At 37.7% G+C, this 25,223-nt stretch overlaps 1 protein-coding gene and 1 long non-coding RNA gene across 12 annotated transcripts in view; one reads left to right on the top strand and one right to left on the bottom strand.

Annotated features, from left to right (window-relative positions):
• The window catches only part of BAZ2B (bromodomain adjacent to zinc finger domain 2B), a 403,884-nt gene that overhangs the window by 94,435 nt on the left and 284,226 nt on the right, over window positions 1-25,223 (top strand). For 7 of the 11 annotated variants that reach the window (XM_063694870.1, XM_063694875.1, XM_063694874.1 and 4 more), the window contains one exon: window positions 1,616-1,975. The gene's annotated coding sequence lies outside the window, so the exon portion shown is untranslated. Of the gene's footprint in view, window positions 1-1,615; window positions 1,976-2,746; window positions 2,824-25,223 lie in introns of those variants that run through there. The other 4 variants (XM_063694876.1, XM_063694877.1, XM_055379036.2 and 1 more) reach the window with 1 other exon arrangement.
• LOC101132492 (uncharacterized) lies at window positions 176-2,939 on the bottom strand. The gene is made up of 2 exons (XR_002004928.3): window positions 2,764-2,939; window positions 176-2,470 (listed from the first exon to the last, which is right to left on the bottom strand). It is a non-coding gene; the product is annotated as an uncharacterized lncRNA (long non-coding RNA).

Raw genomic sequence — 25,223 nt, 5'->3', positions numbered from 1 at the left:
AAATGCTTTTCTGGGGATGGAAGATTCCAGTTTTTAATGAAATTACTGAGTGTGGTGTAGTGAAATGATTAAAATCTGTATTCCAGGAATGTGGCAGGGAAAAAAAATCAATAAGTGCTAGCACAGCTTTGCTGCTCAATGTGAATCCTGAGAATGAAATAAAGTACTACAAAAATAATAATTAAAAACATATCAGCACATTAATTTATTTAGCATCAGTCTCCTGAGACATCATCTTCACTAATTTTTAGCATACATTTTACTCTGTAATGAGCAGCCTTCTTTTCAGATATCCCTATTAGACAGGCAGGATTTCTGCCCTTCCCCCAGTGCTCCTGCATTGCAATCATTGTACTTGCACTTATTATGTTACAAATGACCGAGGTAAGGCTGACATTCTCAGTGCATGCAAAAAGACCGAGTCTGCCAAGCTTTTTTTTTTCCTAATGAAGCAGCTTTGTGAAATCTCCCCATGTGTTAATACTAATGAAGATCCTCCAGCACAATTAAAATCACAGCCAGTGGCTGAAGAGGAAACATAAAACAATAGCATCTTTTAAGATACATTTATCCACATATGTATAAAATATACATAGATGATCAAATTATTCTCCCATAGCTTAATTTTTACTTACTCTTCATCCTGAAAATTAAATTATGCAATTTTTAATTATATGAACTTTGAGACTTTCTTGTGTTCTGGAGGGAAAAAACGGTACCTCAACGAAGTTCTAAAAAAAAAAATACGTATCTTCTTGGCTAATAAAGTGTTATCAAGATTAAGGCTTTTAAAAAAATTGTTTTTAGGAATCTATAGGATGGGGTGCGGGAGGGAATGGGGCCTATTGTATCTTTAGTTTAACTTGATTGGTTGCAGGATTTGGGAATTGGGGTTGGGGGAGTGGAAGGGTAAAAACAAAGTTGGAAGAGATTCTGGGGGTAGACCATAGCATATGACTGCATTTGTAGTTTAAAGGAGCAAAGGGCTACCAGTCTTACTCATAACTTGATTTTTAAAAAGTGTTCAGTGCCTACAATTTGCTATGCTTTTTTTCTAATCTCTCAGAAACTGGAAAAACAGCTATCGAGATTACCTTCTACAGTGTGTGCATATAACTTTAAAACGACTATTTTAACGTCTTTTATTTAAATTTTATTTTAACTTAGTGCATAAACATTACAGCCAGTTTAACTTGTCCGTGGAAAGGCAGTAGAATTTTACCCCGGGACCGTCTTGCATACTGCTTTTTTTGAGTTTTAACATCCGCAAAATCTTGGCATATTAATTTAGTTGGGTTGTAGAATTCTGAGTTTAGGAACAAAAAAAGTTTAGGTGGAGATGGTTGACCTATGCTCCCTACTCTGTAGCTTTTGTTTTTTAAAAAACTAAGTTTTAAATCCCGTTTTCTGTCCTGTCTTCTTTAAAAGCAAAACAAAACATTTTAAGTTTCTTAACTTTTTCCTGGGACAAGGAACGGTGCAAACTCAAAGCTACAGTATTCTTGGAAAGAAGAAGCAACCCCCTCCCTTGGCTCCTTTAGGAGCTGATAGGTCATTTATTATTGGAACTGAAATGGTATAAACAATTCTCTCTCTTTTTTTCCCTTGTTAACAGCAACTTTCATTGTTAGAGAGAGGAGAGAGAGAGAAGCCTTGTTGGTTGACGTCACTTGGTTCATGAAGCCTTCGCCTAGAAGTGAAGCTGCTGAACAAACCTTGAGAAGAATCATCTCCTGCTTCAATCTGCTGCTGGATAGGAACTAATCAGAGAGAGAGAGGCGGAAGACGGAGAAGGAGGGAGTCGAAGGCTTTCCCGATCACAAATCTCACCTCCACTACAACTCTCTTTATACTTTTCTTGCAGAAATAATAATAGAAATAAGGAGGTGGTGGGGTTTCCAAAAATCTTAACCTTCAACCATCTGGGGAAAAGGCAAAAATCCCATCTACCGCAACTCTCAGTTCGAGAGTAAAGGTGAGTTTAAAATCCTCGGGCGTGAGGGGTGCGGGTGAGGATGTAAATTCCCAGTGTTACAAAGCCGGTGGAAACAGCAGCGGAGAAACTGCGCTCGGGCAAGCGGGGGACTCCGGAGTTGCTGCGTGGAGGCGCTCGCCCCGCCGCCCTCTCGCCCTCCGCCGCTGTTTATCCTCGCCGCTCGGTGCGGCTCTTTGTTGTGGTGGCCGGAAGGCTGGGGTGGTTCTCGGGGTCCCGAGTGGAGTTTGGGGGAGGAGGACACGGAGATGTGCCGTCCTGGGTGGGAGGTGGGGGGTGCGGCCTCAGGAGAACGTAAACTTTATTCCTAGAAGCCGGTGCGGGACTTCGCTGGAGTAGGGCCGCGGGTTGTGCTCCCGGCCGGGCAGGCGCTGCCGCCGCGAGTCCGCCGCCTTTGTGCCGGCCGCCCTGGCTTCGCGTCTCCTTCCTCTTCCCCTTCGGCTTCCAGCGCTCAGGTCGCCGCCAACAGTTTGGCTTCTTAAAAAACAACCTCTGTCAGCGTTGCGATGGCCGTTCCTACCCCGGAATATCCGCTGCTCCCCCACTCCCTGCCGGGGTAGTTTCTGGATCACCCCCCACCCCCGTCCGCCTCCTGCTGCCCTTTTTTGCCTCCGCCCCCTCTTCCCTGTCGGACTGACGAGCTGCGTCTGCCACCCCCACTCCCCGGCTTGGGCCTCTAGCTCTCCCGTGTGTAGCTGGAGGCTCTGAGTTTACTGAAGATGAGCGGGGGTGGGGGTGGGGCAGGTGGGATTGGGAAAAGATCTGGATACCTGGGAAGGTCTATGTCAGCACGCAGAAGGTTTGAGGAGCATTGCTTCTCATACAGTAAGGTCTGTGCCTTGGTCTCATGTTTTAGCAGTTCTTCCCCGGGAACGACCGCCAGCTCCCAACTCCTCTGCTTCCCTCTTTTAATCTTCTTGTCGCTACCCCTCCCCCCCGCCCCCGTTCTGTTTCGCGTCTTCCTCCCCTTTAAGTAGTTTCACGAACCCCAGAATTGGGATTTGGGAAGGGGAAGGAAGTGTTTGAAGAGTCAGAGCTGGCTCTGTTGTTTGGGAGATTTTCTCTTCTTTTCTTTCTCCCTCTGTATTTATCTTTTGTCTGTTGCTTCCTTATAAAGAGGAAAGCAGCTGCAGTCCTTGGCCGAGTTGTTGAAATTTATCCCTTTGTGTATATTACAATATCCTCCATTTTTTTTCCTGCCCTCTAAACAACAAGCGTTTCGCCATCTTGGGCAATTTTATTCCCAAGTCTCTCTCTTTTTTATTTTTGAGGAAAGGAAAGAAGTATTAGGAAGTGTGTCTGGATAAGGCTCAAAGTTTAGGGAATGTTCAGGGGGCCCAGTGACGTCATGTAAACTTTACGGAGAAATTTTCCCAAGAGTAAATTTTTTGCTTAATTTTTCTCCTGTTTTATAGGATTGTGTAACTTACAGGTTACTGATAAGTTGTGTGGCTTATTTTTGTGTTTTGCTCTCAAAATGAGTATACGAAGTCTGCATATTGTATGTTTTGGTAACAGGTGGAAGATTATGTGCAAAAAATGGTAAAAAACTTGTGCGTCATTTGTTATTTATCTGGTTTTTGTGTACTTTTTTTTTAATTTAAAGGTTTCAACTGTTATCTCTAGTCAGTATATTCCCTTTCTTATTTGCTCCACTCTCCCTTAGGATTTTTTGAAAATTAGCTTGGTTAATATTTATGTATGGTTATTTTAGATTATCTGGCTCCCCGTTTATAATAAAATGTTCTGGGGTTTTCTTTTTCTGTTATTTATTTACATTTTGAAAAGAAATGACTATGGAAAATACCTTAAGATAATGGATACTTTAAAATTTAGTAGCAGATATTAAGTCAAACAATTGTTGAGTATTTAAGAGGCAGAATTGATTTTAAAAGTTATTTTATAATCGCTAGCTATAAACTCTTTGTCAGCCATTGTGAACAGATAAACAAAAACTAGCACTGTTTTAATTTGCTTGTCTAACATAGTTTTTCGCCTCACAAAAGTTGGTTTGGTCACATGACCAAACTTAATGATACACTGACTAGTATATAAATAAGAGGCACTGTATATTGAATGGGAAAGTGGAATTCTGTCTCCTGTAGTCATTTTCAGTCAGCATATTTACATCTCTTCTAACAAGGACATGAAACTGTCTGTATTTAATTTGCATTCTCTTTGTCTTCTGGGTTGAGGGAAAAACACTGACTACAATTAACTTAAAAAAAGCTAATAGAAACAATTCTGAATACATTGAAAAGGTTTGTCTAACACACAGAAATTTATGTTCTATATGGTACGTTTTTATTTCTGTAGCAGTCTTCTTTGGTGTTATCTATTTATCCAGGAATTTGCTTCATGTAATATGCTATATAGAAAGCTTGACTGAGTTGAATGTCTGCCATTTATGTGAATTGTAGGTAGGTGAAAAATGTTTAAATAGTTAAAAGCACATAGAACAGATGGTTCTAAATTATACATGCAACAAAGGACTAGAAGATTTGGCAGATTATAAATGGCAAGCAACAGAGGATAAGCAGTTTAAGAAAATGGTAGTTAAGTACATTTGATGTCTCACACCTATTGTAAACACTGTACATATTATTGTCACTCTGCTGCATAATCAGTAATTTGGACAACATTAAGACACTCGTATGGTTCAGATAGAAAAAAGTAATTTTTACAAGTATTTGAAACAAGTGGTTGAATTTAAAATTATTTTAAGCCTACGATGATGATGAAGAGTCTTTTTTTTTTTTTTGGAAATCAGATTGTATGCTTTAAAAATACAAAGTTATTTATGAGAACTTAATATTGTGTTCTTATAATGGTTGGGGAGAAATAGGAATGGGTACATATTTTAAAATCCAGATAATAGTAGCTTCACTGTTCTCACATGTTAAACTAGTGCCGAATTGTAGTACCATTTACTCTTACAAACACTAATGAAAAAATACTTCTAAACTCTTCAGTCTTGGAAATGCATTTATTGGAATACTGCTGGCATCATTTATGAAATACTTATTAAATGAAGGAAGGATATATTTTAGTTTTAATTTTTGAGTTTTGTACATAACATTATGATACTGATTTTACTTGAATATTGTTTATTTACAATTTTTAGAATAGATGGATTCTTATGCAGTTTTTTCTTTCTAGAAGAGTCTCTGAGTAATTATATTTAGCATTTTCAAAAAATTGGGAATAGCTTAAAGTATTCAACTTGGTAGAAATTTGTTTTTATTTTTTATAAGCCATTCATTTAAAATGCACATAAGACTGTAATGGAAACCTTAGAATTTTAATTCTGTTGCCCTTTCTCCCATTTCTTTGTTTGCATGTTTATTATAGAACTGCAGTGTAAAGGAGCAGATGTTTTGCCAAACATCCTGATGTGTTGCTTTTTCTTATGGGAGTGCATAACTGTTCCTTCTGATGCATCAACTTGACAGCTGGTTGATTTCATGGAGCTGCTAAGAAGCCATTAGTGGTGTCATTGAATTGAAACAGAACAGTCATTCCCAGCTTGAACTGCAATTGTTAATGTCTTTGTTGCTACTTTTGTGTTACTATACAAGATGTAGGATATCACAGTTGCATGAAAGTTCAGGATTTCTGTCTTATCTCCTTGAATTAGTGAAAGTATATTTTGGAACTTGATTACTTTTAGGTTTAAAGGTTTCTCAGAGAAGGGATCTTAAGTTGTAGTTTCTGAGTAGAACTACCAAAAGAAGAAATATGATTTAGCACAAAGTAATATGGTGATTTTGACCCTTAAGAGGAATTATGTCATCAAGTTTTAGTGATTATTAATATATTTGATTTCCTGGGGGATTAATTAAGTTACCTAGTTAGGTATTTTAAGAGTTTTTTTGGTTACATAAAATTAAGTATTTTGTACCATGAAGTTTTAAAAATACTGTTGCCTTATTTAATAAATGTTAATCCATTTGGCTGTTTCTTTAAACTTTTGTTCTAGGAAGTAATCAGAAAAGAAAAGAAATAATTATTGGGGAAAGAGGCAGTTTTGTATTTAATTTTTCTTTATAATGAGGCTAAAATGTTATTTAAAAATTCATACAAACTATGATCTAAAATAACTTACTAGTAGACATTTAATGATTTTTAAAAATTGAAATTATATTTTTATTGTTATAACTTTTATTGATAGTTTCAGCTATCATACTAAAATGTGTGATACTAAATATGTGATACTAAAATGGTGTCATACTAAATATGTGATACTAAAATGGTGTCATCCCATTGATGCCTACATATATTCTACTTTTTCAATTATTTGCATGGTGTTTTTTGGTGGTAGAGGAAATGGGAGGGAGAAAAGAAGAAGAATGAAAAGTGATAATCCCAACACAGAAAAATCCATTAAAAAAATTCATGTAAATAAGATTTAAGGATATAATATAGTTTATTTATTACTATGTTAAGAGAATTTTTCTAGTCCCAATATTTATTGACTTTTAATTTGTAGGTCTTTAGGTGTATTAGGCATTTAAATAATTCTTCAAAGAGCATAAAATTTGTAACACTTAAAATAATTTGCCATTACAAAAATAAATACTTAAAATATGAAATTGATTAGAATATATAATTTGCTCAAAACTTCCTCTAAAATATAAATTTTTAACACTTATGCCATTGATTCCAGAATGATGATTTCCTGAAATCAAAGTTTATAGGGACCCTTTCCTTTTAAATAGGTTGTACATTACTGACTAAAGCTAAGATTTATATTCAGACATTATGCTTTCTCAACCCTTTTTACATAGTAGCCATACAACTCCTTAAAAAGAAAATCATTCTGTTACCTTTGACTATGACTCAATATTTAAGAAATGTATTTACTCATAACATATTTTTGTTGAGGTAGATATTCATATAAATCAAATTAAGGAACATTGAATTGCGTATGAAATGTGAACTTTTTTTTAAAGGACTCCTGATGCTTAGTTTATTTTTAGAGATAATATAGTCTTAATTGTACTACACATAAACATCCTGTAGTTTAAGTAGGAATTTTCAGGCATCAGATTTTTTAAAGGAAGGTAATTCTCAATAGAAAGGTCATTTTAAAAGTTCAAACTTTGATTTACAGTTTTTTGTGTTGACTGTATTAAGTATGAAATTATGGGTAATAAATATATTTAATTCATTTTCAACTGCATATTGAGTTATAAAATATTGGCCACATGTTTATTGAAAACAGGAAAAGTAAATGAATATATATGACTTTTAAATGTATTTTGAGTGCTATTTGATTTGTGGCAGTCATAATAGAGTTTGAAATGTAAAATATTTAAAAGTATGGATATTTACAGTTAAACATTGAGTTTTTAACCTTAATAGGGTTTTATAAGAATATGAGGTGAAAATATAGTTTTTATTCCACATACTTAAATTTTTACTATATAAGGTAAGAGTATTTCAATTTGTTTTAAAAGATAACGCTTTAAAAATAGTTTTTATAATTTATAAAATTCAACTTGTACTTTGGCTTTTGAATGCCTTTCATTCAAATAAAAACTATTGCATATTGGGGATAATAATAATGACGGCAACATAGATAAGAACCTTTACTAATTTTGTGTTGTGCACATGTGTGCATGGTATATAAGAAAAAGGAGCATTTGGTTTGAAGATAATTCTTGGGTTGGTACTTCAGCTATGTGTAGACATAATTGGGTGTTTTTTCCTGTTTTCTCCTCTTAACACTTTTCCACAAACATGCACTCATTAATCAAAGACGGTGCACTCCTGCTGAGGGCAGAGAGGTTCATCAAATTGGCAGTCAGTTTGGTGTAAAGAACAGTGTACTGAAGCTCTTAACTCGCTAGGACATAAATAAATCTAAGGTCTTTGTATGCAAACCCTAGAGGTTAATACTGTATAATTCAGTGTCCTGTCTTTGTTTTTATGATTGATGTTTTTAAATGTTTCAAGCTTGGTGAAAGTCTTCTAGTAGGTCAGGTCTGACAATCTGATTGGCTGTAGTAAGAAAGCATTAGGTTGTCAGAAGGACTTTAAGTATGCTGCAGAGATTTTGATTTTTTTTCCTACGAGATCATTGTCATATTGCCTGAGCTGTTATAGGAATGTACCAATGATTGACATTGCCTGCTGTGATAATGGACCTAGTGCATGAAATGCCAATAGTTCGGTCCTATTTGTTCAGAAGCTTACTGCTATTTGTATCCTTAACAGAGCTAACATGTAGAACAAGCAAAACTACTGGGATTTCTCTGTAGAAATAGTGCTGGGATTTGGCTTTAACATGAATTGGTTGCATATTCATAATTTAAGAACAGCTGGTTACAGCAAGCACATAGTCATTTGCAAGCTATTATAAACCATTGCACTCACATGGAGCCTGTGCTTGGTGATTTTTTTTTTTTTATTATTGATCTACCTGCATTTAAAATCTGGTCACTGCTGCTACAGAAGCTCTTCATTTTAGCTGTGTGTGCAACACAGAACTGGTTCAATTTTAAATATTTAATTTAAACTTAATGCTGTATAAAATGAAGAAGCTTTGAAGGAAACAAGTGTAAAAGGTCATGTCTTACCTGTCATATAGTTATTCACGGCCAGAATCAACCAAACAAACCTAGATTATACAACTATTGTAATTTTTGGAATATGTGTTTTATGATTTTGTCCATAGATCAGTAACAGAATTATCCTGGATTTGAAAATATTGCTAATGATATTTTACTAGTTATACGTAGTTTTGGGAAACAACATTAACAGTGGATTGTGATTAATTAGCCTAAAACAATGTCATCTAATATGTAGAAAAGTAGTATAATACTTTTAGCTTATGAGTGGTGGTGTAAAGCAAGATAGAAGGGAAAATTGGCATGACTTTATAACTGGATTAGAATAATGCTAATCCTAAAACTATAGAGTTACTCTAGTTTTTTAGAAGGAATCTAATAAGGAGTCTCTTTTGCTTTTTGAGTCACTTCTGGAATATTAAGCACAGGTATGCTCTTACAGTATTTAGATGGTATTGGTAAGTTAGGCCAGCTATAATAGTTTCCTGCATGTTGTCAGTAATAACTGTAAGGAAAGAGGAGAACACCTTTGTATCTCAAGCTTTTAGTGAGAAGGGTGGGAGGAGAAAATGTTAAATGCTATTTCAGCTCTCCTTTTAGGAATCACAGGGAGCTGTGCTTTGATTTGTGTATATTAAAATAAGTGAATACCTGAGTGATTTACAATGATGCGTTTCCACACATGGTGTTAGGCTCACATGTGCATGTATGTGTTTGTCCCCACACTAGATGATGAAGTAGCTCTCAGCACTTCAAGGTTGAGTACCAGTCCTAAGAGTGCATTTTACTCTTTCTTGGCTTCACAAATGGCTGGATAGGTTTGTAATATAACAGAATATATGGCCAAATTTAATCCAGCTGATAGTAGGCTGTACTTTTTTTTAAACAATAAATCCAAAGGTTATTAAAGGATGATGCATTGTGTTTTAGTTTTGAGTTGCATAGGATCATAACTATAATTAGTTAACTTTCCATTATTTGAGATTATATCAGGCATTTTGTAAATTATTTTATGTCTTCTTCACTCCCTTTTGACTATTGTCCTTTCATTTATATCTCTGCTCTTTAGCATCTCATCACAGAATAAAGGAAGGAAAATTCAAACAAATCTGGTTTTCCCTGCCTTCTCCACTTCTTGATGAAGAGGGGTTCTTAGTTTTTGACTAAAATGCAGGTTTGGGATTTTATTTGTCTGCCTTTTCTGGTTCTTATTACATAATTATATTTAGAAAAGAAGAAGGGTGAGTTAATGGACTGAATTTTTATTTTTACTTTTTATTTTTTTGGAGACAGGGTCTCACTCTGTTGTCCAGGCTGGAGTGCAGTGGCACGATCCCAGTTTACTGCAGCCTCAACCTCCTGAGCTCAAGGGATCCCCACCGCCTCAGTCCGCCAAGTAGCTGGGACTACAGGCTTACGCCGCCATGCCTGGCTAATTTTTGTATTTTTGTAGAGACGGGGTTTTAGCATGTTTCCCAGGTTACTCTTGAACTCCTGGACTCAAACAATCTGCGCACCTTGGCCTCTCAAAGTGCTGGGATTATAGGCATGAACCACCACGCCTGGCCTGACTGAATTTTTCTATACTGTATTAGTAACCCAGCAAAACAAAACATTTAGACGTTGTTTGCAAAAGTAAAGTGACTCAGTGACATCCACCACAGAATTGCACATATTTGATACACTTGTATTATTCTAGTATTAATAATAGGAAAAGGAGGAGGCATCTACCTTCATTCTTTAAGCTTTTATTGAATGCTATCTCCAAGCATGCTCTGGGAGAGCTATGGATAACAATTTATGGAAGTTCATAGTAGGAGAGAGATGGCTTCTCATTGGAATAATTAGAAAAGGCCCTTCGATTTAGGTTGCATTGAACTAGATCAAGAACAATTAAATTTTGAATATTCACAGATCAGGAAGAAAAGATCCAAGAAAAGAAGGACTGCATAAGCCTATTATAGAACAAATATAGAGCTAGAGCTCTATATTAGAGCCAGTCCATTTGACATCTGGGATGGTTCTGCCTTTTCAAGGTCACCCCAACCCATACCTCTTCCACTAGAAGGAAAAGAAAATGTCATGGGATCCTTCCTTTCCTCCATTGCTTTCAAAATTGACTGCTTGGCTTTTTCTGGAGAAGATGGGTTAATCAGTTTCAAATCCTCCATTTCAATGATAGGCTTATTTGTGAAGGCCGGGTTAAAACTGACAAAACTACCCTTTCTGGTTAGAGGTATTCAAATCTTCTGTTTTGAGATTAACCAGAACCCCTCCCTTTTCCTTGGTTCTTTTCCTATGCTTTTGTGAACAGTTTTTCTGGAAACCTAATGCATGATCCCCCCTGCTAAGAACATTGAGTAGAGAGCAGAGGGTGATATATGTGTATCCCTTTTCTCCATGATGATGGCTCTAGCTCAAAAAACACTTTTACTTCTTTTAGTTCCTTCGGATGAATGCAGAAGACAAGCAGACTGCTGGACTGCCAGTAACGGGCATATCCATAAGGACAAAAAGGAGGGCCAGGCGCGGTGGCTCATGCCTGTAATCCCAGCACTTTGGGAGGCCGAGACAGGCAGATCACTTGAGGCCAGGAGTTTGAGACCAGCCTGGTCAACATGGTGAAACCCTGTCTCTACTAAAAATATAAAAATTATTTTTTTTGAGGCAGAGGTTGCAGTGAGCTGAGATAGTACCACTGCACTCTAGCTTGGGTGACAGAGTGAGACTCCGTCTCAAAAAAAAAAAAAAAAAATAGAAATCCCACTAAAAAAGAGTATGAAAAAGGAAAGATTTTAAAAATTTTCAAAACACAAATGTATGAAAGATCTTTTACATAATGTCTTGGCCAAGGACAATAAATTTTAGTAGTTAGTCTTTTCCTAACTTCATTATTACTACATCATAATAATAATGAAATTTATTATTATTGCATATTAATGAAATGTGTTTTATTTGCAGTATTGTGATGAACATTTACTTGCAAGAGATTTGTCATAAGAAAACCTTAAAACTTTTATGTAACCATTTTTTATCTTGTACAAGGATAAGTTTTGAGGTAAATTAAAGATGGAAAACAGTGGAAATAAAAGGTTATCTAGTGTCTAAGTTTAGTTCAAAGCCATACTTACTATCTTTTCTGGTTTCTATGATGACATGGTTGTTGAAACATGCTTCTGATCTTTGGGTAATGTATTACTGTTAACATAAACCATTGTGATGACATAGGAAGCACCAAAACCTATCTTCAACATTTGAAAAAATCAGGAGCCGCGTATAAGTCACAAAATGACCTTTTCTTCGTTTCTGGGTTGTTAGTGCAGCATGCTGAGAAAAACAGGCTCTGCAAGACAACATTAACTGACAGAGTTGTGGGTCAAATCTCTTTATTTTAAAAGAGGGGTTACTTTGGAGCCAAAGTTAAGTGTTCTTAGGGTTTGGGCAGAAACAATAAAAAGGGAGACAATTTTAAATAAGGTTTCTAAATGCAGTCAGAGTGGAGCATTGTTATGTAATCAAGTCCTTTTGGAACATATCAAGATTTTGTCCATAGTAGTATAAGTATTTTAGCATTAAATTTCTGTGCCTTGTCATTAATATTTTCTGCAGCTTGTTGGGAAAATAACTCTTATCTGTAATCATGCCTTGGGGATTTGAAGTAAAAAGTTGAAGGGTTAGGGAAGGGCAGTGTGAATAGTAAACACTTGGTCCAGGAAGAGAACATGTAATAACTTTAGACAGTTAGATAAAAGCTCTCTTTGCACTTCCCGCTGCAGGAAGCCTGTTTGTAGGTACACTTGCCAAAACTCACAAAAGAGAAGAATTGTTTTAAAGAACGTGAAAATGTTTTCGTACTGTGTGTGAAATGGGAAGGTAGGAATAAGGCATGCCTGGGAAGAAAAGCTAAATTGAATGTGACCAGAAGTTTACTGTTTTTAAATTTTTATTATTATTAATTTTTTAGAGACAGGGTCTTGCTCTGTTGCCCAGACTGGACTGAACTGGGCACAAGAGATCCTCCCATCTTAGCCTCCTGAGTAGCTGGGACTACAGGCAAGCACCACTGGACCCAGCTGTTTTTTTTTTATAATGAAGTGTTCTATGACATAGTACCTTGAATTTGACCTTTTGCATTTTAATATGAGCCACCTTTTGTGAAATAGATTATTTTTGCAAATATTTTATTTGTTCCAAGTAGCATTTAATATATTGCAGGTACCAACTAAATTAATTACATGTACTTGGGTAAAAATACATGTTTATTTCTATATTTATAATCTCAGCACTTTAAAAGTGAGCTAAAAGTAATCCTACAGCTACCCATGGAAATAAATAAAAATCACTTATCAAGCCAGGCGCAGTGCCTCACACCTGTAATGCCAGCACTTTGGGAGGCCAAAATGGGAGGATCACTTGAGGCTAGGAGTTTAAGATCAGCCTGGTCAACATAGCAAGATCTTGGTCTCTACACAAAATTAAAAAAAAAAAAATCAGCTGGGTGTGGTGGCATGCACCCGTAGTCCTGGCTACTTGGGAGGCTGAAGTGGAAGGATTGCTCGAACCCAGGAGCTCAAGGCTGCAATGAGCTATTATTGCACTCCAGCCTGTGTAACAGAGTGAGATCCTGTCTCTGTCTCTCTCTGTTTCTCTCTCCTGTGCATGCACACACTCCAGCCTGGGTAACAGAGTGTGATCCTGTCTCTCTCTCTCTCTCTCTCCTAGCGCGCGCGCGTGCACACACACACACACACACACACACAAAATATATTAACTTTTCAATTCTTTAGATTTAACAATAATTTTCCTACTTTTAAGCTGAAAAATGCCCTCCTCACCAAACTTTTTATAGTTATTTCTCATATTTTTAATTTTTTGACATTTAATGATTCTGCATTCCTTTCTGCTAGTAAAACTGTCCTTTTATGCCTATGTTAAGGCCCACCTTCCCATCAACATTTATCTATACCATATTTTCATGTGATATTGTGTTCTCTAAAACTTCTATTATAAGGAATGTTGAGCTAGATAACTAAAGGTCAGTTTTTTAAAGCATTATCATGTTTTGGTTGTAATTTTGTTTCAACCTCTTGTGACAGGAATCTTTTGAAAAAATACTAATTTTATTAAATATATTGAGAGTATTCAAACTATGCTTCTTTGATAAGGCAGGCTTATCATACTGGTAAGTAATTCGATTACATTTTAGATGCCTAAATTAAAACTATTTGAGTATCAAAATATTGTACTCTACAAATATGTACAATTATTATGTGTAAATTAAAAATAGCTGGGCATGATGATTCACACCTGTAATCCCAGCTACTCGGGAGGCTGAGGTGGGAACATTGCTGGAGGCCAGGAGTGTGAGACCAGCCAGAGCAACATAGTAAGACTCCTGCCTCTAAAAATAAAATAAAATATAAAATACATGTATAAGAAAGGGAAAAAAACTATTTGAGAATATAACTTGGAATTAAAACAAATAAATTCCCATATCATATTTGTGTCGTTTGCCTGTTTATGTTAAAAGGGTATGTGCAGCTGTACAACTTGCCACTTATTCCTTCTTACAGTTAATCATATTCATTGTCCTTTGACTTTTCTTCTTTAAAATTAAAAGTGTATTTCTTCACTATAAAATATTAATAAAAGTTTTTAAAAATACAGAAAAGCATTAAGATAAAAATTTCAAATGTTCAAAATTCTATTATTCACAGGCTACTATATGCATTATTAGTTTGTTTTATGTTGAAATGAAATATTTACTGAAATGAAGGTGTTCATTAATGAAACAGCAGGTTAGTGTCATGAACCTATTCCTGCAAAAGATGAAAATGACAGGAGTGGCCATAGAGTGAAATGCGTCTGTGGTATTACCTAAGAAAGAACTAAAATAATCCACTGGATTAAGTGACAAGGACATTAGTGACCTTGGCATTAATAGTTTCAGTGGAGTGGTTTGGATTAAAGCTATAGAAATGGAAACATGTTTAAATAGTTTTGGGGTTTTGTTTTGTTTTTTTTTTGTAAGGAGGAGGAAAAGAAATTTGGTAGTTTCTGGGAAGGAAATATAGGAAGATGATTTTTTTTTTTAACAGGGTGAATGAAGATACAGGGGCAGAGGATATAATTCAGAGATTCTGTAAGAAATGGGAAGAAATGGGCTCCAGATCCATGTTAGACTGATTATCACGAACTAGAACGAGGGATACTCTTTCATTGTAACGAGAGGGAAAGAAAAAATGTGGGAATGCATAGTGGTGAAATTGGAGCTTGAGGAAAGAAATTTCAGAGAGTCCTAGTTCCAAATATTAGCATTTCTTCTAACAGAAATGCCTCCTTACAGCATTTTAAATAAAACAAGTTTTAATTTCCATTTTTAAAATGTATGTATTTTTACGAAGTAGCTGTTACGTAGTTTTTGCATTCTACGTTGTTTATTAGCTCTTAATTATTTGGATTATATCATGAGCATTTTCTCTTGTCATTAAGTACTTTAAAAGGCTGCATAATAATTTATCCAATCTTAGGGCATTTAAGTTTTTTGTTTTTGTTTTTGTATTTTTGAGACGGAGTCTCGCTCTGTTGCCTATGCTGGAGTGCAGTGGTGCGATCTTGGCTCACTGCAACCTCCGCCTGCTGGTTTCAAGCAATTCCCCTGCCTCAGCCTCCCAAGTAGCTGGGACTAGTGGCACATGCCACCATGCCCGGCTAATTATTGTATTTTTATTAGACATTGGGTTTCACTATATTGACCTGGCTGGTCTTGAACTCCCGGCCTGAAGCAGTCCACCCTCCTCAGCCTTCCAAAGTGTTGGGATTATAGGTGTGAGCCACAATGCCTAGCCTCACTTTATGTTATTATATGATGGGATGAAATATCATCAAACATCCCTCAGCTTTTTTTATTCTAAGTTATTTCTGTAGGATTCATTCTTACAGCTTGAATTGCTGGGTCAAAGAATATGAATATTTTATGGTATTCTGGAAAATATTAACTGGTTTGTATATGTGGCAAAGAGAGCCTTGATTTGTAGTGTCTTTTGCTTGTGTAAAAACTGCCGCCATGGCCTGTTTCAATCCTACAACTTAATGCCATTGAACAAAGTTGAGAAATGTAGTTGTACAATCATTGTATAGTATTTTCATCATAACCATACTATAGATGTAAATAACTTCCTACAGCATAAATAATAAAATGCAAAATAATTAGGAAGTGATGTTTTGAGTGTTTATTACCCTATTATAATTTATTGACTGTAAGTTTATATAATTTAATTAATAATGATTGTTTTTAACAACTAGATTTCAAGAATTCCCAAGAATTATCAGTTGACTCTTGTGAGCCACTATGAGCAGGTGTGATGGCAGGTGCCTGTAATTCCAGCTACTCGGGAGGCTGAGGCAGGAGAATCACTTGAACCTGGGAGGCAGAGGTTGCAGTGAGCCGAGATTGTGCCATTGTACTCCAGCCTGGGCGACAGGAGCGAAACTCCGTCTCAAAATAAAAAAAGGCTGGGTGCGGTGGCTCATGCCTGTAATCCCAGCACATGTTAAGCATGTTAAGCTGGGATCATGTTAAGCAAGCATGCATCTATTTCTATTTTTTTTTTTTCTTTTGAGACAGGGTATCACTCTGTCACCCATTCTGGAGTGCAGTGGCACAATCTAGGCTCACTGCAGCCTTGACCTCCCAGGTGCAAGTGATTCTTTAGACTTTTTAAAAATCAGGAAAGGAAGTTGAATTTTATTAAATGCTTGGGAAACTGGTAATGCTTGTTTACCTCAGTGTTGTTGAAGGGGTTTTTTTTGGTTCCTTGTTTTATGATTTGTGCTACAGGTATAGATGTTGATCATTTTAAATATTTGGAATAAGGGGCAAGAAGAGCTAGGCAACAGGAAGTATAGTTTCCATATATTTTTTCCTAGAACTTTTTCTCTGAGTCTCTTGAGATCTTTGCTGTTGTTCTATATGTGAGGGTGGAACTTCGATTTTAGCAGTTTCCCTGCTTTAGGGAGAACTTGGCACACCTGAAGATGTGAGTGGGAGGAGGGAGAGAATGACTCTCTGTAATCCTGTGGATTATGAGTTTTGTGTGATGAGTCAGAGCTTTTGTCTGCTTAGTCAGATTTGATCCTCACCTTCAAAGCTGTCTCCTCAACTCTAATGAAAGGTTGAGAAAAATAAAAACGATGAGGCCAAAAAAGTAGCTCGATTATTTTCTGCTCTGCGAACATGTGTCCCAAGATCTGTGATTCCCCCCACTTCTCTTTATAGGCCCCCCATGATTCTAAACGGCAACTATGAAAGTTATGGGTTAGGACATTTCTGAATATTCTGTTACTTACTAAATTGTGAACCTTGCCCTCTTAGGGCATATGCATATAGAATCAGTCTTATTAAAATAGTACTGGTATTTTCCCTGGTTCCCACACTAATTTTGGTCCTTTTTGTCCTGTTTGGTGGATTTCGGGACAAGATCATGTGAATGTATGTTATTCAGATTTTAAAGGCTCTTTTCACATATCCACAAAAATCCCCCTCAGAAGAATTAGTATCATTTTGTATACTCTTGCAATTGGAAGTTGAGAATATTTTTTCGTTTTTTTAACAGTGGGAATATTATTATTTTAATTTGTATATTCCTGATTTTTATGGATAATCATATATTCCTAAATTTGTTAGGGAATTATATTTGTTTCTGAATTGTTTGGCAGGAATGGTTCTGGTAAGATTTTGTAGCAATGTGATCATACAATAATTATCTTAAAGATTTTTCCTGATCACCCCCAAAAGGCTGGTCTCATGAGCTATGGCTTATTTACATAGGTGTGCAAAAATATTAACTACACAGGCTTCCTTGAGTTAACTTGTGCGTATCCTTGAGCCTATGCACTATGTACAACTACTAAAGCTACAAAATTAACTTTCGAACTTTTTCTAAGGAATCTGAGCTAGGACATTTAAAAATTACTGATATTTCCTCTCCTCAGGCTAGAAAGCAAGCCTGGGACATTCTACCAGATTTTACCTACTATAGTACCCCCAATTATCCCTCAGATTTCTTTCTTTCTTTCTTTTTCTTTTTTTTTTTTTTTTTTTTGAGAAGGAGTCTCGCTCTGTCGCCCAGGCTGGAGTGCAGTGGCGCGATCTGAGCTCACTGCAGACTCCACCTCACGGGTTCACGCCATTCTCCTGCCTCAGCCTCCCAAGTAGCTGGGACTACAGGCTCCCGCTACCATGCCTGGCTAATTTTTTGTATTTTTAGTAGAGATGGGGTTTCACCGTGTTAGCCAGGATGGCCTCAATCTCCTAACCTTGTGATCCGCCCGCCTCGGCCTCACAAACTGCTGGGATTACAGGCGTGAGCCACCACGCCAGGCCCCAGATTTCTTTTTTTCTTTTTTCTTTTTTTTTTTTTTGAGACAGAGTTTCCCTCTTGTTGCCCAGGCTGGAGTGCAATGGCACAATGTCAGCTCACAGCAACCTCCACCTCCCAGGTTCAAGCGATTCTCCTGCCTCAGCCTCCTGAGTAGCTGGGATCACAGGCATGCACCGCCACACCTGGCTAAATTTGTCTTTTTAGTAGAGACGGGGTTTCTCCATGTTGGTCAGGCTGGTCTCAAACTCCCAGCCTCAGGTAATCCGCCTGCCTCGGCCTTCCAAAGTGCTGGGATTACAGGCTTGAGCCACCGCGCTCGGCAGTCCCTCAGATTTCTTCAGTTTGTGTGGCCTGCCAGAAAGTGATCTTCCTTATCACCTAAAAGGCTGAGTCCCTGTAAGACAGGGACCAGGCTAGTTTTCCAGGGAGGGCTCGTAAAGTCAACATTAGTTCCTTAAAAGTAACTTGTACCTGTTTAAGTGAGCATCGTTCTCAAATATGACACTCTAGGTAAAACGTCAGTTGCTCAATAAGTTGAGTAGCTGGGATTACAGGCGTGTGCCCCCAAGCCCAGGTAATTTTTGTATTTTTAGTAGAGATGGGGTTTTGCCATGTTGGCCAGGCTGGTCCTCAAGTGATCCTCCCTCCCTGGCCTCCCAAAGTGCTAGAATTACAGGCATGAGCCACCACACCCAGTTAACAGCTATATTTTATGTATGTATGTATGTATTTATGAGACAGAGTTTCACTCTTGCCACCCCACTCAGTTAACAGCTGTATTTTATGTATGTATGTATGTATGTATGTATGTATGTATGTATGTATTTATTTATTTATGAGACAGAGTTTCACTCTTGCCACCACACCCAGTTAACAGCTATATTTTATTTATTTACTTACTTATTTTTGTGACAGAGTCTCACTCTTGTCTCCCTGGCTGGAATGCAGTGGCTCAATCTTGGCACACTGCAACCTCTGCCTCCTGGGTTCAAGCAACTCCTTCAGCCTCCCGAGTAGCTGGGATTACAGGTGCCTGGCTAATTTTTGTATTTTTAGTAGAAATAGGGCTTCACCATGTTGGCCAGGCTGGTCTGTTTGGCTGGGCTGGTCTCAAACTCCTGACCTTGTAATCTACCCACCTGGGCTTCCCAAAGTGTTGGGATTACAGGTGTGAGCCACCACACCCGCCTGTAATTATTTCTTGAGTTTTTGATCAGTATTTCCCCCAAGAGTGAAATTATAATGGACAGTAAAGACATTGACACATTCCCAGGGATTTCTCATAAAATATAAGTTTTCTGAAATATTTGTACTAATAACATGTTATCTATATAATCTTAACCTAGGAAAAGCTAAATATATCTTTTGATTTGACACTGTTCCCATGCAATTCTTATGAGAGTAACATATCAAGTAAACCCAATTCTTTCCAGCAGCTCTTTTTTTATGAGGTGAAAGAATAAGTCAGCCAGGCGTAGTGGCTCACGCCTGTAGTCCTAGCACTTTGGGAGGCTGAGGTGGGTGGATCACAAGATCAGGAGTTCAAGACCAGCCTGGCCAATATGGTGAAACCCTGTCTCTACTAAAAATACAAAAACGAGCTGGGCATGGTGGCAGGCGCCTGTAGTACCAGCTACTCAGGAGGCTGAGGCAGGAGAATCGCTTGAACCCGGGAGGCAGAGATTGCAGTGAACGGAGATCGTGCCACTGCATCCAGCCTAGGTGACAGAGCGAGACTCCATCTCAGAAAAAAAAAAAAAAAAGAATAGGTCTATGTGGTCTTATTGAGGCACTCTGGGAAATCTCAAAGATAGTTTAGTGTATTTAGTGTATTGTGAAAGTTTTATTTTTCTGTATTTAGGATCTGATTGGGGGAATGCAAATAGAGAGTTGTTAGGATATTTGGGGTTTGATTGAGATAGAGTCGTGGCTGCCTGAGAAACAAGCTTTGGTTACTTACTTAATCAAAGTAACAATAAACATACACATAGAAGGGAAAACCTGGCTGGAGGAGGTGGCTCACTCCTGTAATCCCATCACTTTGGGAGGCCAAGGCGGGCAGATCACCTGAGGGTGTGGTGGCACATGCCTGAAATCCCAGTTACTTGGGATGCTGAGGCAGGAGAATCACTTGAACCTGGAAGGCGAAGGTCGCAGTGAGCTGACATCACATCACTGCACTCCAGCAAGACTCCACCAAAAAAAAATTTTAAAAAGGTAAGACCTTACCTGTTTCATACCTGAGGAGGAAGCTATTCATTTTTGTTTCTTTAGATGATCAAGGACATAATGAACTCAAGCACAGAAAATTATTCTGTTAGGATACAGAATTTCTGCTATTTAGGCACTTTACACAGAAGGTATAGAATAGCCTTCCACATTGAAGATGAAGGAATTAACTAGTATTCTAAGGAAGCAAGTCCATCAATGTTGAGTGAAATTTTCTAAAATTTAAAATGTTTCAAACATTTTAAATACTCAAATTTGCAAGAAAAAAACAATCCCATCAAAAAGTGGGCTAAGGACATGAGTAGACAATTCTCAAAAGAAGATAAACAAGTGGCCAAGAAACATGAAAAAATGCTCAACATCACTATTGATCAGGGAAATGCAAATCAAAACCACAATGCAATACCACCTTACTCATGCAAGAATGGCCATAATCAAAAAGCCAAAAAATAATAGATGTTGGCATGGATGCGGTGAACAGTGAACACTTCTACACTGTTGGTAGGAATGTAAACTAGTACAACCACTATGGAAAACAGTGTGGAGATCCCTTAAAGAACTAAAAGTAGAACAACCATTTGATCCAGCAATCCCACTTCTGAGTATCTGCCCAGAGGAAAAGAAGTCATTATATGAAAAAGATATGAATTAATGGCATTTGCAGCAACTTGGATAAGATTGGAGACTATTATTCTAAGTGAAGTAACCCAGGAATGGAAAACCAAACATCGTATGTTCTCACTCATAAGTGGGAGCTAAGTTATGATACGAGGATGCAAAGGCATAAGAATGACACAGTGGACTTTGGGGATTCAGGGGGAAAAGGTAGGAAGTGGGGCTGAGGGATAAAAGATTACAAATTGTATGCAGTGTATACTGCTCAGGTGTTGGGTGCACCAAAATCTCACAGATCACCACTCATGTAACCAAACCTCACCTGTTCCCCAATGCTCTATGGAAATAAAAAATTAAAAAATAGAAAAAAATAAATAAATGGAGAAAAAACAAATAAAATGTTTGGTAGCTTCTTTTCTATGTTAGCTGTTATAAATCAAGACAAATTTACTTTCTAGGTTAGGTCCTTCATTGTCTTTTATATTCTTGAACAAACTTCAGGGCCGTGCTTCTAACAGGATCTGTGGTGTCACACATATTTTTATAAAAATACTAAAATTTGCTAAAATGCAGTATATTAATCATTGTTGTCTTCAAATGAAACAGTAAATAAGCACTTAAAATAGTTCTGAGTCTTAATTTCCAATATGGTAAACATCAAGACTTACAACCTATGTACAATGAAAACTCTTTTGGAGTCTTCAACAAGTCCTAAGAGTGTAAAGAGGCCAGGAGACCAAAATGCACAAGAATCCGTTCTTTAGGACAATACTACTCCTTTTCCTTTAAAATAAATGCACATACCAAGCTGTGATTCCATGTCATTGTTGCTCCTGGTATAGTCTGTTAAAAGAAAGACTTCAGCCAAATTTATTTAAGTGTTTAATTGAGCAAAGAACAATTCACGAATCAAGCAGCCTCCCAAGCCAGAGTAAGCTCAGAGACTCCAGCGTAGCCAAGTGGTGGAAGAAGATTTATGGACAGAAAAAGGAAGTGACATACAGAAAACATAAGTGAGGTACAGAAATAGCTGGATTGGTTACAGCTTGGTATTTGCCTTAGTTAAACACAGTTGGAACAGTTGGCCACATTTGATATGCCAAAACTGGGTGACTGGCACAAGAGTGGGCTATGGACTGTTAGTACCTCTGCTTGTTAGATATAGTTCAGAATGTACAGAGAAACCTCTAGGTTGAATTTAAAATATGTAAAGAGGCAGCTTTAGGCTAAACTTACATAACAGATTTCAATGAATCATATTAATTGTAACTTTTAGTTGAAGTGACTAATTTCTGTTTTACAGAGAAAAGTTGGAGGTGAATAATTGAGAACTGTGTCATATACCAGCATTTTAGCAGACTAGTAGAATTCATGAGCACACACAACACCACTTTTTACAGCACGCATACCTCTTTTTCGCCTCTTAAAGTGGCAAAAATTGACATTTCCACTAACATGACCTAAAACAGCTTGTCATTAGTATATAAAAACAAGAAACAAAAGTGTATGTTTCGCCTGTAATCCCAGCACTTTGGGAGGCCGAGGTGGGCAGATCACCTGAGGTCAGGAGTTTGAGACCAGCCTGACCAACATGGAGAAACCCCATCTCTACTAAAAATACAAAATTAGCCAGGTGTGGTGGTGCATGCCTGTGATCCCAGCTACTCAGGAGGCTGAGGCAGGAGAATCGCTTGAACCCAGGAGGCGGAGGTTGCAGTGAGCCGAGGTCATGCCATTGCACTCCAGCCTGGGCAACAAGAGCAAAACTCCGTTTAAAAAAAAAAAAAGTGTATGTTTAAAAGGATGCATAGTAATCAATGTTTCAGTATTTTGCTTAGAAGTTATTACGCATTGAATAATTATTTAATATCAGTCCAAGGTTTTAGGCTACCTAAAGATTTGAAAATTATCTTCAAGCTGCCATGCTGCAAAATATACTTACTGTTGAAATAAAAATTTGTTGGGCCATGCCCGGTGGCTTGGGCCTGTAATCTCAGCACTTTGGGAGGCTAAGGCAGGCAAACAGCTTGAGCTTAGGAGTTTGAGACCAGCCTGGGCAACATGGTGAAGCCCTGTCTCTACAAAAACTACAAAAAATTCACTGGGTATGTTGGCACGTGCCTGTAGTCCCAGCCGCTTGGGAGACTGAGCTGGGAGGATCCCTGGAGCCTGTGAGGCGGAGGCTGCAGCAAGCCATAATCACGCCACTGCACTCCATCCTGGGCAACTAAGCAAGATAACATGTCAAGAAAAAAAAAAACTGTCAAAATAATGACTCAACTTACTTGAACATGGGAATTTATCTGTTTCATGTTGTAAACTTTAAGGATTAATGCTAGCTTGTCCGATTGGTTAAAGCCATAAATTTTTTAAATTAGAATTTATTAAATTAGTCCCGTTTGCCAAAGATTTACCTTTCTTTTGTAAACTTGGGTTCTTAAGATTAAAAACTAAAATACTTAGTTTTTCTAATTACTTTTTTTTTTTTTTTTTTTTTTTGAGACGGAGTCTCGCTCTGTTGCCCAGGCTGGAGCACGGTGGCGCGATCTCAGCTCACTGCAAGCTCCGCCTCCCGGGTTCATGCCATTCTCCTGCCTTAGCCTCCGGAGTAGCTGGGACTGCAGGCTCCCACTACCACGCCTGGCTAATTTTTTTGTATTTTTAGTAGAGACGGGGTTTCACCGTGTTAGCCAGGATGGTCTCGATCCCCTGACCACAAGGTAGGCCGCCTGCCTCGGCCTCCCAAAGTGCTGGGATTACAGGCGTGAGCCACCGCGCCCGGCCTACTTTTTGTTTTTTAATGCACATGCAGAATATTAGAAGTTCAGTGTTTTTATTGTCTGAGAATTTAGTTCAAAGAGAATTGAAAGGCCTGGAAATGGATAGTGGTGGAGGTTGCACAGTGTTGTGAATGAACTTAATGCCAGCTAATTGTACACTTAAAAATGGTTAAAGTATGTGCCCGATCTCTAATTTCTAAAGCAAAGCAGGGACAGGCCTGGTTAGTACTTGGATAGGAGAATGTAGGCTTTTTAAAAAACTGGCAAAAATGGCAAATTTTATATTACAGTAGTCCCTGCCTTGTCCCTGAGGAGATACGTTCCAAGACACTCAGTGGATGCTGCCTAACCCCCAGTGGATGACTATGTTTTGTCAATCTAATAGCTAGACAACTATTAGGTGACTAACAGGCAGGTAGCGTTTATAGAGTGGATATGCTGGACAAAGGGATGATTTGTGTCCCAGGCAGGATTGAGGGGGAAGGCATGAAATTTCATCATGCCACTCAAAATGGCACACAATTTAAAACTTGTGAATTGTTGATTCCTAAAATTTTCTTTTTAATATTTTTGGACGTTGGCCAACTGCTCGTAACTGAAGCCTCACAGTGAAAATGTGGATAAGTGGGGACTACTGGTATGTGTATTTTACCACAAAAAGCAACCCCCAAAACAAAAAGGATAGTGAAAGGGACGGATAACTTGGTATGATGCCCTAGATAGGACATAATCTTTTTTTTTCCCTTTGTTAAAGTCTTCCATAATTTTTCCTCGCAGGAACATTATCCTAAGAGGGGTAAGATTTCAACTGATGGAATACATAGAAGTACATTCCAGATTCTACAAAGATAAAATACAGAGATTTGCTCAAAGTTTGCATGATCACTGAGGAAAATAATGATAGATTTAAAGGTGGAAATATAGATTTTGGACATACTCTTTGTTCTCTGATGGTACAGATTAGCATATCATATGTTTTATTAAGTGAACATGTATTTTCTTTTTATTACTTTAGTTTTCATATGGAGTTGGGGGCTTAAATTTTTGTTTTCCCTTAGCAGTAGAGTAAGCCCATTTGGCATGAGTTTTGGCCAAACTGCATCACAAATCTTAAGGCTTTGCTTCATCATTTATTTGCTAAGTATCTTCTCCAGGCAAGGAACTCAGTGTTGGGGTGAGAGGGAATAAAGAGATGAATAAGATACTTTATCAATTTATCTAATTCTGTTTAGCAAATATTTCAAAACTTAACAGGGTAAAACATATTTGTTATTGGAGTTTCTGTAGTTCAGGAATCTCATAGTGGCTTAGTTAGGTGGTTTTGGCTTAAGATCTCTCAAGAGGTGGCTGTCACGCTATCAGTTGGGGCAGCAGTCATTGCAAGGCTCAACTGGGGCTAGAAGACCTGCTTCCAAGCTCATATAGTTCTTGGCATGCCTTTTTTCCTTGTCCCTGTTCTGTTGGTGGGAGGACTTAGTTCTTGATCACATGGTCATTTCCATGGTGCTGTGTCTGACATGGCAGCTTGCTTCCACCAAAGTGAGTGGGTGAGAGTTGAGAGAGAGACAGAGTCTCTTTTTAGAATGAGAATGTTGTGAAAGAGGAAAGAAGATAATTTGAACATAGAGCAACTTGAAAAAGAACAAGCAGT

Source organism: Gorilla gorilla, chromosome 11 (genome assembly GCF_029281585.2).
Source record: "Gorilla gorilla gorilla isolate KB3781 chromosome 11, NHGRI_mGorGor1-v2.1_pri, whole genome shotgun sequence".
In the NCBI taxonomy this organism is placed as follows: Eukaryota; Metazoa; Chordata; class Mammalia; order Primates; family Hominidae; genus Gorilla; species Gorilla gorilla.
Note: the sequence above shows the minus strand (reverse complement) of the source record. Positions and strands in the feature narration are given on the sequence as shown.